Raw genomic sequence first — 6,390 nt, 5'->3', positions numbered from 1 at the left:
GTCGTGTCTCATTCCTTTCACTCGTTTGATACCCACTTAGTTTAGGATATAGTCTATGTGTCTTGTCCCCACTAGGCTGACTACGTCACACCTAGCCCAAGTAATACTTCCTCATTCTGCGGATTCAAATTACTTGTACATGTGTACAAGAGTCTCGTACTCTTAACATGTGATGCTTTGCCCAAAGACTTTGAGTAATAATCCTAATGAGTGGTCATAGGACATACATCTCCTCGCAAGAAGCGGTGAATCATCTATGGGCTATCCAAACACCTTTGGATACTTCAACTTATACCCAATCATCCAGGATCCACACCTCAATAAGATGCTTGCTTAAGATGTCAAAGTATAAATCTTCATGACCAAGATGACTTATATATCTCAAGTCGAAGGAAACTTACGCTCGTGCTACATTAAGAACTTCACAGACATATATGTGTATATATATATATATATAAAGTCTTATAGCGAGTCACTCCAATGAACTAGTTATCATAACCAACATCCACGTTTAACTCTCAACATCCCAATGTCTCCAGCTAGTGAGTAAACTGCTTGACCGAACCAAGGAGTATAACCCGTGCTAGTCTTATAGAATTGATGGTGTCCGAATACATCAATTCGATGACTAAGAAAATTTTAATATATTCATAATTACACATGTAGAGATAATCACTAGTTGTGATCCAATCACAAATTCTCTCATGCTATGAATTATATTACGGGCATTCAGTAAATGAGTTTAAGAAAGTCAAATATATAATATGCACTCAAATAGTGAATCTATACTTATCAAATAAATAGAAAAGAAAACGTAAGACGATTGCCTTAGGACATCCCTCAAATTCTAACAGATTAATATTAGTCCCAAAGGGCTATTGGTGAGGACTATCACTGGATGAGATAAAAAATAAGGTCTCAACTGTCGGGCTATTAAGACCAATACAAAAGCCAACTTTTCCAAAATAGAGTATCGTCTTTCTATATCTTTTAACAGGTGGCTGAAGAAATAAATCGAATATTGGGTATTACCTTCTTCTTGTAGTAGGACGGAATCGACAGCCTGCTCAGCCACTGATAGGTACAATAATAACCTTTCACCTACCACCAGCTTGGAAAGGATGGGTAGTCCTGACATGTATTCTTTAAGCTACGCAAGTGCTTGATTGCACTTTTCATCCCATTCAAATTTAGAGGGCCGATGGAGCACTTTGAAGAAAGGAAAGTTGCGGTCGGTCGATCTGGAAATAAGTCTAGAGAGAGCAATAATTTGGCCTACCAACCTTTGTGCTTCTTGGAGACTGCATGGAGGATACATCTAATAGATCACTTGGACTTTCTCTGGGTTAGCTTCAATTCCTCGTTCAGTCACCATATACCCCAGAATTGGCCCACTTCCCATGCCAAATAAGCATTTATTTGGGTTTAATTTAAGCCCATGGCAAACAGTTAGGGTTTGATAAAGATTAAAGTTATTTCGTCTTGAAAAATTTATGAACCTCAATATATTTAGTGAAAAAAATGTTTGAAACTATCAATGTGATCAGGAGATTGATACAAATGCATAGAAACTTGTTTCGTGTCATTCCGAGGTCTTTAAGTCCATCTTTCGCATTTTAGACGTATTTATTCTTATTTTTTAAAAAATCAAAAATTTGGGATGAATTTGGAAATTTGTCGCAAATCTAGGATGAATTTCCAAATTCATCTCAGATTCCTGATTTTTTTAAAAACTAAGAATAAATGCATATAAAATGTAAAAGATGAACCTAGAAACCTTAGAATGACACGAAACAAGATCCTATGCATTCGTATCAAACTCCTGATCACATTGATAGCCACAAATATCAAATATAATTTTTTCTTAATTAATTTAATTAGATCAACTTAATCAAACTTAAGACTTAGTGAAAAATAGTTAGGGTTTGAAAAATATTAAAGTCATTTCATCTTGAAAAATTTATGGACCTTAATATGTTTAGTGAAAAAAAATGTTTAAACCATCAATGTGATCAGAAGATTGATACAAACACATATAAACTTGTTTCATGTCATTCCAAGGTCTCTAAGTCCATCTTCCGTATGTTAGACGCATTTATTCTTATTTTTTTTAAAAAAATTAGGAATCTGGAACAAATTTGGAAATTTGTCACAAATCTGGAATGAATTTCCAAATTCATTCCAGATTCCTGATTTTTTTTAAAAAATAAGAATAAATGCATCTAAAATATAAAAGATGAACCTAAGGATCTCAGAATGACACAAAACAAGATCATATGCATTTGTATCGAACTCCTGATCACATTGATAGCTATAAATATCAAATATAATTTTTTTCTTAATTAGTTTAATTATATTGAATTAATCAATCTTAAGACTTAGTAAAAAACTGTTAGGGTTTGAAAAAGATTAAAGTTATTTTATCTTGAAAATTTTATGGACCTCAATATATTTGGTGAAAAAAATGTTTGAAGTCATCAATGTGATCAGGAGATCGATACGAACGTATAGAAACTTGTTTCGTATCATTCCGAGGTCTTTAAGTCTATCTTCCGCATTTTAGACGTTTTTATTTTTATTTTTAAAAAATCAGGAATCTGGGACAAATTTGGAAATTCGTCACAAATCTGGGATGAATTTCCAAATTCATTCTAGAATCCTTATTTTTTAAAAAAAAAAGAATAAATACATCTAAAATATAAAAGATGAACCTAGGGATCCAGAATGACACGAAACAAGATCATATGCATTTGTATCGAACTCTTGATCACATTGATAGCTACAAATATCAAATATAATTTTTTTTCTTAATTAATTTAATTATATTGGCTTAATCAATCTTAAGACTTAGTAAAAAATAGTTAGGGTTTAAAAAAGATTAAAGTCATTTTGTTTTGAAAATTTTATGGACCTCAATATATTTGGTGAAAAAAATGTTTGAAGCCATCATTGTGATTGGGAGATCAATATGAACGCAAAGAAACTTGTTTCGTGTCATTCCAAATTCTTTAGGTCCATCTTCCGCATTTTAGATGCATTTATTCTTATTTTTTAAAAACTCAAGAATTTGAGACGGATTTTGAAAATTCGTCGCAAATCTAAGACAAACATAAATTCATCCCAGATTTGCGATAAAATTGAATTCATCCTAAATTTGGGACGATCTTATTCGTCACTAATTTGGAACTGTTGGTGCAAGGAGCACCAGACAATCGAACCTGTGTTTTGATTATGTCAAAGGATTCAAAGTTAAGTTGTCTTGTTATCTAATAAGGTTGATTGAGCTTGTAGGAAAAGTTCTAAGTTGTCTTAGGCAAAATTCCTAGTGGATTCTAGGCAGGTGGAAAATCCTAGAGGGTGATAACCCTAGGTGATGAAAAGTCCTATGTAACGACCCAATTTTCCCTATTTCGAGTTCTAAAAGTCCTTATAAAAAAAAATCTAGAAATGCTATAGAAAAATTCTAGAGATTTTTAGGAATTTTTAGACTATTTTTACGTAATTTTTGGAGTTTGTTTGGTATTTTTACCAAGAGAAAGAAGTTTTAAAAAAAAATATATATAAAAGTGTTAAAGCTGGGTTTTGAACCCAAGAGCTCGGACCCAAACCAGATTTTAACGGACTCAGCCAACCATCTGGTCTACGGATGTTTTGTTAATTATATATGAAGCGATATATATTTAAGTAGTAGTTAGGAACAGTAAAATAAGTTGGAAATAAAAGTGCACAGCGGAGGATTCGAAACCGCAACCCTTGACTTGGTCAAAACCGCAGCCAACCAACTCTTCCACGAGTATTTCGTGAAAAGGTAAGGAGTGAAATAATCTTAAGCCATAACAGAATACCCTAGGTTATAAAAGGATAAGTTAGGAGAGGGATTAATTATTTTCTTTTCCCTCAAAATTTCTCTTCTCGCACTCGGCGACGGCGTCCGCGATTTCCTGTTCTCGGGCGAAGACGAAGCCGAGGCTAGGGCTTCGTCTCCGGCGGCCGGCGAGCGTCTTCTTCCGTGAGTTCTTCACCGATCCAAGCTCCTCTCGTAAAGGAGAACTCGAAGGCGCGAAGAAGACCGAGATTTCAAGCTCGCCGCAAGCCCTAGAAGAATTAGAAGTTCTTCTCTTCGGCTGTAAGTCCAAGGAACACATGTGAGTTGCTTCTCACCTGCAGTAGGAGTTGTTTCGAGCTTTGATTCATTTTCATGGCTTTCGGATTCTTGTTTTCTTTTGAATTTCGAAGCATGTTGTAAGGTTTTTGGTTTTGATGTACCACCGTGAACCCTAAAGAAAGAAGAGAAGGATTAGTGCAGTTTAAGCCTGAAGAACAGTTACAAATATGGTCCTAGATTTCCCGTAGTAGTGTTCTCTTATTAGTTGCATCTTGGTTTTTTCCCTTGCTGTGCTACAAGGCATGTAGAATAGTTGCAATCTAAGTTCCTTTTGTTTAGTTGCCGTGTGCCTCAAAGAAGGGAAATATGCCAATGTTCCTTTTGTTTTGGATTCCAGTAGATTGCAGAATAGTATACCTTGTTAACAGAACGTGACAAACAGCTATGTTCATAAGTTCTTAGTAGCAAATCTTTGTAGTATCGAACATGAAGAAGGATTATCGATTTTGGTTCTTTTTAGTATAAGAAAATTCCATGTTGTTAGGTCAATGAAACAATGATTTTGATGAACTGATTTAATTCGGAAAGTTTCAGTTGGATTCTTAGTAGTTAATCCATGCATGAAGTTTTGATTTCTAGTAGCAATTTTCTTGATCCATCTTTTACTTCCCTATGCATGAGTTAGATTTTTATTTGTTAGTTCCTTTGAAGCTAGTTTAAGTTCCGTGAAGCATGATATTCTGTTAATTCCATACAACAACGATTCCTTATTTTCTAGATTCTATTGCATGCTTAGTAGTTGAATGGGTTTTACTTTCACAGCATGCTTAAGTTGTTCTAGTTTCCTATTTGTTATTGGAATAACATGAGCAGTTCTATTGTTATAGCATGCAGATTTTTATAAGTAAAGTATGCAAATTTTGATAGGCTTAATATGCAGATTTTTGTTAAGCTTTACATGCAGATTTATGTTAAGCTTTGTATACAGATTTTCAGTACGTAGAGTGTGTTCTAGTGCACCCCAAGTGCTTGATAAAATGCTTAGCTCAATATAATGCTACAGTAGGCATTTTAATAGCTCAGTAAATGCAGTAGAAGCATTTAAAATAACTTATTTAGTCTTGCTTCAGCTTATATGGGACTACGGTCCAATGGGTGGGCTCCCACAGTCGCCTCTAGGTTCAGATAACCTAGTTCTAGGTTCAGATAACCTAGTTAAAGCAAGGTAAGAAAATTAATTATGAAATCAGTATTTTATTTTCAGCAGTGGCACTGTACTGGATTAGATATCCATTGGGTTGGGCTCCCACAGTCGTCCCTAGGTTTAGATAACCTAGTAAACCCTACTAGACTCGGAACTTGCAATCCCGGGTTTAGTTAGGGATGCGCGCACAGCAAGTGCCCATCAGCAGCATGATTATTATTTTAATCTATTATGTAAATAGTTTTCAAAACTTCACAAATTAGTTATGTGAATACAAGTTAGACTCGGTTTAGCATTAATTAGTTTAGCTTAGGTATCAATTCAGTTTCTTATTGATACACATGATAGTTCTATGATTAGCTTTACATGTTAGCTTTTTAGTTAGTTTCTTTGCTATTTATGAGCATGATTATCTTTACATGTTAGCTTTTCAGTTAGTTTCTTCGCTATTTATGAGCATGATTAGTTGTACATGTTTAGTATTTCAGTTAGTATGATTCCTTTATTGGTTTATGAGCATGATTAGCTATACATGTTTAGTATTTCAGTTAGCATGATTCCTTTGCTATTTATGAGCATGAGTAGCTATACATGTTAGCTTTTCAGTTAGTTGATTTCTTTGCTATTTATGAGCATGAGTAGCTTTACATGTTAGCATTCAGTTTTAGCATGTTTTTATTTATATACATGCATATCGAGTTTTTGTGAGTAGGATAGCGCTCACTAAGCTTTTAGCTTATAGATACTATTTGCCTCCTACTGCAGATAAAGGAAAAGCTAAAGTATAAGGAAGTAGGCGACAAGGAGATGCTGTGACGGTGTGTGATGTGTGGACTATGGAGATCCTTGAGACTTAGCTAAAGAACTCACTTAGTTTAAGAATTTGTTTAGTTTAATTTCTTATTAAGTTGATAAGAAAATTTTGTAGTAAGAAGTTATGTTTCCGCTTTTCATTACTTACATGATTTGATTTATTAAACTGCGTGGTTGTGAAAATATATGTTCCAGCCGCCTGTGGTTGAGTATACTCTGTTTGTATTTACGGATATGGTCACCGGTACAGGGGAGACTCCGCCGAAAT

This window comes from Zingiber officinale, chromosome 7A, assembly GCF_018446385.1.
Source record: "Zingiber officinale cultivar Zhangliang chromosome 7A, Zo_v1.1, whole genome shotgun sequence".
NCBI lineage: Eukaryota > Viridiplantae > Streptophyta > Magnoliopsida > Zingiberales > Zingiberaceae > Zingiber > Zingiber officinale.
This window is presented reverse-complemented; position numbering follows the sequence as displayed.